At 38.6% G+C, this 9833-nt stretch overlaps 1 pseudogene; it reads left to right on the forward strand.

Annotated features, from left to right (window-relative positions):
- The first annotated feature begins 545 nt into the window (after positions 1-545).
- Positions 546-1317, forward strand: LOC102827829 (annotated as a pseudogene).
- Positions 1318-9833: the final 8516 nt, after the last annotated feature.

Here is a 9833-nt window from a genome sequence, read left to right on the forward strand (position 1 = left end):
TCATGAGAGACATATGTGCTGTTAAATCAAATTAACACTTTTCAGTCCTTAGTTTTACCTGCTGTCTCTGTAATATTTGCTACTATTAATTAGTCCTCATTTCTTTCATTTGCTTTAGCTGAACAGAAAATTTCAAAGATCAACTCAAGAATACATAGTCAAATATTACAATGAAATGTGCAAAGATCTGGAGTTAGAAAACCAAAAGGGAAAAACACACTCAGCATTTCTCAAGCTGAGGGAACTGAAGAAAAAAATCAAGTCTCAAATTTCATTAATGAAGGATTCTCTGGGCAAATTATTGACAGAGGCAGAAAGCATCAAAAGAAGATGGAAGGAATACACAGAGCCACAGGTACCAAAAGGAAATGATTGATGTTCAACCATTTCAAGAGGTAGCATATAATCAAGAGCCAATGATACTGAAGGAAGAAGTCCAAGGTGCATTAAAGGAACCGGCAAAGAACAAGGCACAAGGAATTGATGGAATACAAATTGAACTCTTTGTTGTGTGTGATGCCACAGAGGCTGTCGACTGCTTCACCATGAAGCTGAACATCTCCTTCCCAGCCACTGGCTACCAGAAACTCATTGAAATGGATGATGAACGCAAGTTTCATACCTTTTATGAGAAATGAATGGCCACTGAAGTTGCTGCTGACTTGCTGGGTGACAAGTGGAAGGGTTATATTGTCCGCATCAGTGGTGGGAACGACAAGCAAGGTTTTCCCATGAAACAGAGCATCTTGACCCTTGGTCATGTCCGCCTGCTTCTGAGTAAGGGACATTCCTGTTATAGACTAAAGAGAACTGGAGAAAGAAAGTGCAACTCTGTCAGGGGTTGCATTGTGGATGACAACTTGAGTGTTCTCAACTTGGTTTTTGTAAAAAAAAGGAGAGAAAGACATTGCAGGACTAAAAGATACAACTGTGCCTCATCACCTGGGGCCCAAGAGAGCTAGCAGAATCTGCAAATTTCTCAATCTCTGTAAAGAAGATGATGTCCACCAGTATGTTGTGAGAAAGCCACTGAACAAAGAAGGCAAGAAACCCAGGACCAAAGCACCCAAGATTCAGCATCTTGTTACTCCATGTGTCCTGCAACACAAATGTCAGTGTATTGCTCTGAAGAAACAATGCACTAAGAAAAATAAGGAGGGGGCTTCAAAATATGCCAAGCTTTTGGTCAAGAGGATGAAGGAGGCCTAAGAAAACCATCAGGAACAGATTGTCAAGAGACAGAGGCTGTCCTCACTGAGAGTTTCCACCCACCTCCAAGTTGGAATCCAGTCAAAAATAAGCGATTTCTATGCGTGACAGATAAATATGCTCAAAAAAAAAGAACTCTTTCAACAAAGTGAGGTGGCAACTGGAGGCACTCACTCATCTCTGCCAAGAAATCTGGAAGAAAACTATCTGGCTGACTGATTGGAAGAGATCCATTATTTGTGCCCATTCCAAAGAGAGGTGACCCAATAGAATGCGGAAATCATCAGATAATATCTTTAATATCCCATGTGAGTAAGTTTTACTAAAGGTAATACAGAAATGGCTGCAAGCATACATTGAGAGAGAACTTCCAGAGGTTCAAGCCAGATTCAGAAGAGGACGTGGGACCAGGGATATCATTGGTGACATCAGATGGATCTTGGTTGAAAGTAGAGAATACCAGAAAGATGTTCACTTGTGCTTTATTGACTATGGAAAGGCCTTCAATTGTGTGACTCATGACAAGCTATGGACAACAATGCAAAGTATGAGTATTCCGGAACACTTAATTGTGCTCATGAGGAATCTGTACATAGACCAAGGGGCAGTTGTTTGAACAGAACATAGGAACACTGAATGGTTTAAAATTAAGAAAGGTGTGCAACAGGGTTGTATTCTTTCACCATACTTATTCAACCTGTATGCTGAGCAAATAATCCGAGAATCTGGGTTATGTGAAGAAAAACATGGCATCAGGATAGGAGGAAGACTGAGTAATAGCCTGCAATATGTAGATGATACAATCTTGCTTGCTGAAAGTGAAGAGAACTTGAAATACTTACTGATGATGATCAAAGACCATAGCCCTCAGTATGGATTGCATCTCAATGTAAAGAAAACAAAAATCCTCACCACTGGACAGATAAACAACATTCTTATCCCTGGAGAAAACATTCTTATCCCTGGAGAAAAATTTTAGTTGTCAAAGGCTTCATTTTTCTTAGATCAACTATCAACAGCCAAGAAATCAAATGATATATTACATTCGCCAAATCTACTGTACAAGACCTTTTTAAAGTGTTGAAGAGCAAAGATGTCAGCTTGAGGACTAAGGTGCGCCTGACCCAAGCCATGGTAATTTCAATAACCTAATATGCATGCAAAAGCTGGACAGTAAATAAGGAAGACCATAGAAGAATTGATGCATTTGAATTACAGTATTAGAGGAGAATGTTGAAAGTGCCATGGAGAACAAACAGATTTGTGTTGCACAAAGTACAGCCAGAGTTCTCCTTGGAGGCCAGACTTCATCTCTCATACTTTGGACATATTGCCAGGAGAGAGCAGTCAATAGAGAGGATTATCATGTTTGGTAAGGTGGAGGGTCAGAGAAAAAGAAGAAGACCCCAGCGAGATGGGTTGGAAAAGTGGCATCAATGGGTTCAAATGTGGCAACAATTGTGAGGTTAGTCCAGGGGCGGGCAGTGTTTCGTTCTATTCTGCATAGGGTTGCTATGAGTCGGTACTGACTGGATGGCATCTAACAACAACAATAATAATTAATTAGTCCATGACCATATCATCTTCTCCAGCTTTAACTTCAGTCATACCATTCTTTTTCTCTAGTCATTTTACTTATTTCTTCTCTATTGTTTTCTTTTTATTAAATACATCCATTTAAGTTCTCCTTGAGTTATTCCATCCATTCTTTTGGCTTCACTTATTACCTATACCCTGATGATTACTAAATCTAAGTCTTTAGCCCTGATCCATTTCCCCCACCTGATTAAAAGCCTTCAGTCTGCAATCAGGTGGCCCATAAGTCTTTCACTCTTAATACCTATGTAACACAATTTATCCCATTTTCCACTAAATACTGTCTCTCCTCATCTCTTACTTACTGGATTTTACCATGATTTCCCAGTCAGCCAAATCAGAAATCTAAGAATCATCTACGGGTTCTTTCTCTCCTTCTCTGATTCTGTATACTGACTCCCAAGTCATTGTCATGCTTTCTCTTTGGTTTGCTACAACAACTTTTCAAGATCTGTCCATGTTTGCTTCACCTGTTATATTTATTGATCAGGCCCTTTCAGTCGTTAGATTTCAGGTACCTGAATTTCCAGCAATGGTTCCTGTTTGTCCAAGTCTTTATGCTTTGAGGTATGCAACATGCCCCGAATACCCTTCCTTCCTGCTGCTTAACTCCTTTGATAAGTATTAGCTCACTTATCCTTCCTGCCAGGGAGTAATCTCTGATCCTCCTAGACCTGATCAGGTCTCCCTTTTATATGAACAATAAGAAAGAGCTTAGGCTGTAACTCCTTGAGATCAGGAGCTTTGCTTTTCAAGGGAACTCAACAGGGTAAAATCAAAAGAGCCAACCCACTATCATCTCATATTCTCAGTCTTAATAATGCTTCTCTATTTAACATCTTATATTTAATATTTTATCCTCCTATGAGCACCATAATCAAAGATTCAGTTTTACTCATTTTTGTACACCTGGGATATAATACAATGCCTGACATATGTCAAAAGCTCAGTAAATATCTATTAAATAAGTGGATTAACAAATATAATCCCATATTCTTATGAGAATCAAATTCTGGAACTATAATCAGATATATAGGAACCAAAAAAGAAAAAGATAGTTTATACATGCATAACTGGATTATATATGTAAATGACCCATAATATCATCTCCAAAATACTCGGCTAAATTGCCCAACCATGGTGCCTTTTCTTGGATCCTTCAATATTTTATGATACTCTTTGCCTTTCAGTGGTACCTCCCTTAGTTTTATTTTTGAGATTCAGTTTGAGGGTCAAGTGACCTGTGAACGCACCATGTACTAATGGTTCACATTTTTTACAATTGTATTTTAACTCATCATTATGAAGTGAATACATAGTTTTGGAAGACCTTTTGTATTGGAGCAGGTGACCAGGATGTACTTCTATAAAGATTGTCATTATTGTTAAGTGCTGTTGAGTCTATTCTGACCCATAGCAACCCTGTATAGGGTTTCCAAAGAGCAGCTGGTGAGCTTGAACCACCGACCTTGAAGTTCAAATGACTTTGCAGTCTGATGCATTAGCCCACAGCGCCACACCAGGACTCCCAGCCAAGAAAACCCTATGGTGCAATTCTACTCTCTAACCGCTGGGGTCTCCATGAGTCAGACTGAACTCCATGACAGTGGGTCTTGTTGTTTGGTGTTACTATGTTGAGTTCTGTGAAAGGCAAAGTTCCTTATTTTAATGAGTTACAATCTAAGCAGGGAGCTGTCATAGTTCACAATTGTGAGTGAAAAGAATGAACACTTACTATAAATCTCTGATCTTATAGTACTTACACTTACTGTAAAGCATCATCATCTTAGAATAGTAAAGATTTTGAGAACATCTCAATATGAGGCTCAGTTCTTATTTGATATCTCAAAGTAAGAGGCCAGTATGCACTTCATCTGCAAAATATCTGTGCTGTTAGGTGCCATTGGGTCATTTCTGACTGACAGAGATCCTATGCACAACAGAATGAAACATTGCCAGATCCTGCACCATCCTTTACAATTGTTACATTTGAGACCTTTCCTGGAAAATACATGAAGTTATAAAATCAGAAACCACTTGTCATGAAGTCAATTCTAACTCATGATGACCTGTTGTATTCAGAACAGGACTGCTCTGTAGGGTTTTCAAAGGAATACAGGTAGCACTGTAGGATAAATACTGTACTGCTAACTACTAGCCACAGGGTCCCCAGTTCAAACACATCAGCCGCTCTGCAGGAGAAAGAAGATGCATTTTGCTCCTGTAAATATTTATAGCCTCAGAAACCCTACTTAAGGGTTTGGAACTGATTAAATGGCACCTATGAGTTGGAACTGATTAAATGGCACCTAATAACAATACTGGGTTTTCGTAGCTGTGTCCTTTCAGAGGGATATCATGAGACATTTCTTCCAAGACACCTTTGACTGGGTTCTCACTGTCCATTCAATTATTAGCTGTGTACTTAGCTATTTGCGCTACCCAAGGGCACCTAGGTATGAAGTTATGAGATAATATTAAAAATGAAATGTAGATTCTAATTAGAAGACTGATAATAACAGCTTACATAAATTTCCATTAATATTAAACAACTTCATAATAATAGCTACCATTTACTGTGCAGTCACTAAGTGGCATGGATTTTACACTCATGATTTCATTTAATTCCTTTAACTACCAATGCAGTATTACCTTCTAAATTATACAGATAAATAGATAGAGGTTTAGACAGGGTAAGTGACTCATCCAATATCCTATAGCTAATGAGTAACAGGACCAGGATCCAAACCCAGATTTGTAGTACCCAAAAGTCACAGGTACTCACTAATATACTACACTACCTAATTTTTAACTATCATATAAGTGTAGTTTATGTGCTAAGTTATTCATATTTTAGCATTAGTTTGAAGGAGATTACATGCTGAAAGTGAAAGTTGCCAATGAACTAAATTGCCTTAATTTTCCCAACTGTAAAATTGAGTGAGTTTTATCACATTAAATGAGACTTTACATATCAACACTCTGCATGAAGTATTTAAAAATATTTACTGTCATTGTTCTTATTAGATCAGTGATAAATTCCATTCTCTAGCCACGTTCTATAATTCTGTAATGCTTATCCACATACAATTTTGATACTTTTTTCTGGAATGTATACAAGAAAATACAAACCTTTATGCTGGATACCCCCTGGATGTTCTCAGTTTATTGGTGGAGGTCCTAAAGACAAAAGCTAATTCTTTGGGTCTCTAACAAACTTGTGTTCAGAGAAGCTAAGCTACTTATTCAGGAAACTTGTCATCATTTTGCAGGTGCTGGGGATCTGTTTCCAAATATTCTAAATAGCTCAGGATTGAAATTCATTGTCCAGCTAATCTAAGGAAAAAAATGTTCATGTATTTTCAGTACTACAAAAAAGGTAATTTCACTTTCTGCTTGTCTGATGGGGGAAAACACTGTGAATGGGTCTGGTAAAACTATTCTATTACAGGTTTACCAAAGTACTTTCAAAAATATGTCTTCAAGATACTCATTCACTCTTAGCTGGTGGCCTTCAATGTTCTTGTTTGATGACCTCAACCGCTAAGATAGAAAAAGTAAGCAAGCACTACAGCCACCCACTAATTACAGATACATAGTTAAACACAATTTGTTTGGAATAAACCCATGGAAATAACATTTTCTGACTTACTCTCGTATACTAGCTACCAATAACTTGGCAGTTTTAAACAACACATATCTATTGTCTTACTATTACTTTTGGCCTTAAGTCTCATGTGTCTTTATGAAGTCCTCTGCTTAGGGTCAGGTGTAGAAATTATGACTGTATCAGCTGGGCTACATTCTCATCTGGAGGTATGAATGGGGAAGAATCCACTTCCAGGTTCACTCACATTTTTGGCAGCTTTAATTGTCTTGTAGCTGTAGAACAGAGTGTCTAGTCTTATTAGCTGTTGATGGGAGACAGCCCTCAGCATGTAGAAGCTGCTCAAAGTTCCTGGACATGTAAGCATTTGTAATATCACTGCTGGTTTCACCATGCCAACAGAAAGAGTCTCTAGCATACAGTTTTATATAATGTGCATAACCAGGCAGTCACATCACTTTGCCAAATTCTATTGGTTAGAAGCAAGTCACTGATCTTTCCACATTGAAGGGAGAAGATAAAGATATGAACACAGCAGGCAGGGATGATGGAGGTCATCTTAAAGCCTGTCCATCACAGTATCAGGGAGGGCTTTAGGGAAGAAGTAAGGTCTGGGTAACTTGAAGGAACGAGGCATGGGGAGATCCTGAGGCAAAAAATATAGAGAGACCTGCACATATAAAACCTGAGTCATACAGAGATGGAGGCAGAGACAATGATGTGTAGAGATGGAGTGGCTGGGGACTTTAGACCCAGAGAGGGAGGGGGGCTGTGTGCTGATGACCGGGGGGCAGGCTTGCAGGGTATACCCTTTGGTTGGTTGATGATGCATGGAGGGGTTTGTAACCATGACAATGAAACAATATACGATAGGATGAACGTAAAGCTAATGTTCTCCCATGTAAACTATCACCTAATTCACAATAAAACATTAAAAACAAAACAAAAACCATGAGGCATGAAAGGTCTTATTCAAATGGGCCAATGTAAAGGAGACCTGCATGGCTGGTGTGTAGGAGACCTGCATGGCTGGTGTGTAGGAGACCTGCATGGCTGGTGTGTAGGCAGGTAGTAAAGGGTAGGAATGAAGCAGAAACCAGATCATGTATGTAGGTCAATACATAGGTATCATAAAGTCTTATAGAAAGTTGAGATTGTCTTCTAGGAGTATTTTCATTCTTTCATTCAGTCAACTATTATCCATGGCCATACACTGAACTTGTTGCTGAGTGAAAGGTTAACATATCTTCATTTAAATGTATTAAGTTTATTTGGCATAAATTCAGATAAAACAGCTTTTGTTGTTTCTATACTAACCCCAGTGTCAACAGGATGGATGTGTTCAAACCCAGCGGTAAAACCCGAGGGCCATAACCTACCTACAAATGAAACCTTGTGAAAATGAATACAGCAGAACTCAATCCAACATGTCTAACTGTTTTGTGTGTTGGGGGGGGGGCGGTTGAATGTTTGACTTATTTATCAGGATGTCAAATGGCTTCAGTACTGTAAGAAAGAATAGGATCAAGAATTTTTCCAACATTTTTTTCTCACTCATAGCATTGGCTGTCCTCCATCTTGAGTCTGTCCCTGAATTTGCCACCTGATGTACATCCAAGATGCTTTGCATGGGTTGCAGTATGAAAATCTGCACTGCCTTTTATTATTCAGGTTAAAAACTCTTCAGTATTTTGTTACAGCATTGACATAAAGGTGAACTACACTCTGTGATTTTCCTGTTCACACTTTGAGTCTGGATCTCTTAAGAGACAGATGAGTATTAAGTCTGTTTGTGAGTTAATGATTGACAGCAAGTGAATTTGCCTACGTTCAGCCTACACTACAGGGTAACCATCTCCCCAGAGTGTGGTGTGTAACAGACTGATGGGAAATAGGGGTTCATGTTCATTGGAAACTGTGTATTTTATAAAGTAAACCCTGATCCCCAAAATGCAATATGTACTTTGATTGCTATTCAGTTTATATGAGGGAACTACAAAAAAGTTTCTGAAAAAAATTCCATTTATCTTTTAATCCTATTTCTCCATGAACTTTTTGAAGTACCTCGTGTAGTGCTTTTTAAAAGTCCCTGGGTGGCACAAGACGTTTACATGTATGTACTACTCAAACAACTGGAGCTTGAACCCCTCCCAGTAGCACCATGGAAGAGAGCCCTGGAGATCTACTTTCATAAAGATTACAACCAAGAGAGTCCTATGAAGCAGATCTACTCTTTAACACATATGGAGTCACCATGAGTGGGAACGGACTAAATGGCAACAGGCTTTTGGGTTTTGTGGGACTTTCATCCATGTTAACCTATGTAATTTGTGGCACTGTAGGATGAGTACTAGATGACTAACCACAAATTTGGCAGTTCAAACCCACCAGCAGCTCCTGAGAAACCCTATACAGGGTTGCTGTGAGTCGTAACAGACTTGATGGCACTTAACAAGAACAAAACAGAGTCCTCAGATATGAATAAGTGACACATCAAGCACCTTAAGAGAAAACAAAATTCTAATACTAGCTGGGCCGTTCATAGGCAAACCATAAAAAAAAAGCAGTTGTTTGGCACATTCACTTTAATCATGTATTTCTCATTTAATTTTCAAAGTGTTAAGAATAGGCGATCTTTTTTTTTTCTTTTCAAGTTCTATGACTTCATCTGTTCTGTCAAACCATGAGATAATATGGTTCCCACAAATGCTGGCTTTGCTTCTAGAAATATCCTGGGAAACAATTTTCAAATTTCAATTTCTAAGTTATCTTAGAATTTAAACCAATGTGTTTAGATTATTGCAATATCATAAATAATCCTAGCATCTGTTTCAATGCTTTACCTTCAATTTATTATAAATCAAGTGTGTGGAATAATATTTTATAGCTTCTGCATTTTTGTTGTGTGCCAATTCAGTTGGTTCTGATTCACAGTGACCCTGTTGTGGGTGGTGGAGTTGAACTGCCAACCTTGCAATTATAGTCAGCACTTATCCTACAACACCATAGCAGGGCTCACAGCTTCTGAGAAGAAGTAACAATTCTGTGAGTAACTGAAGCCCTCAAGGTTTTGTGCATCTTTGCAACTAAGGTTCTCTGAACCTCCCTATGATAACTATTTAGGGGTCCTGGTGTGGCGCTGTGGGGATAATGCCCTGGACCACAAGGTCAGTTTGAACTACAAAGTGAGCGGTTCTAACTCACCAGCCGCTTCTTGGAAACCCTATTCAGAGTCACTATGAATCAGAACCCACTCAACAGCAGTTAACAACAACAGCACTATGATATAGATGATTATGGCTTAAGGTTATTCAATAGTTGAATTTATTTGAATGGTACATCAAAGAATGTCCAATGTTTAAGGAAATGGTCTTCATTTAAAAATTAAAAAAACATTCTAAAGAACAGCTTAGACAAAAAC

Source organism: Chrysochloris asiatica, unplaced genomic scaffold, assembly GCF_000296735.1.
Source record: "Chrysochloris asiatica unplaced genomic scaffold, ChrAsi1.0 scaffold00016, whole genome shotgun sequence".
Classification (NCBI taxonomy): Eukaryota; Metazoa; Chordata; class Mammalia; order Afrosoricida; family Chrysochloridae; genus Chrysochloris; species Chrysochloris asiatica.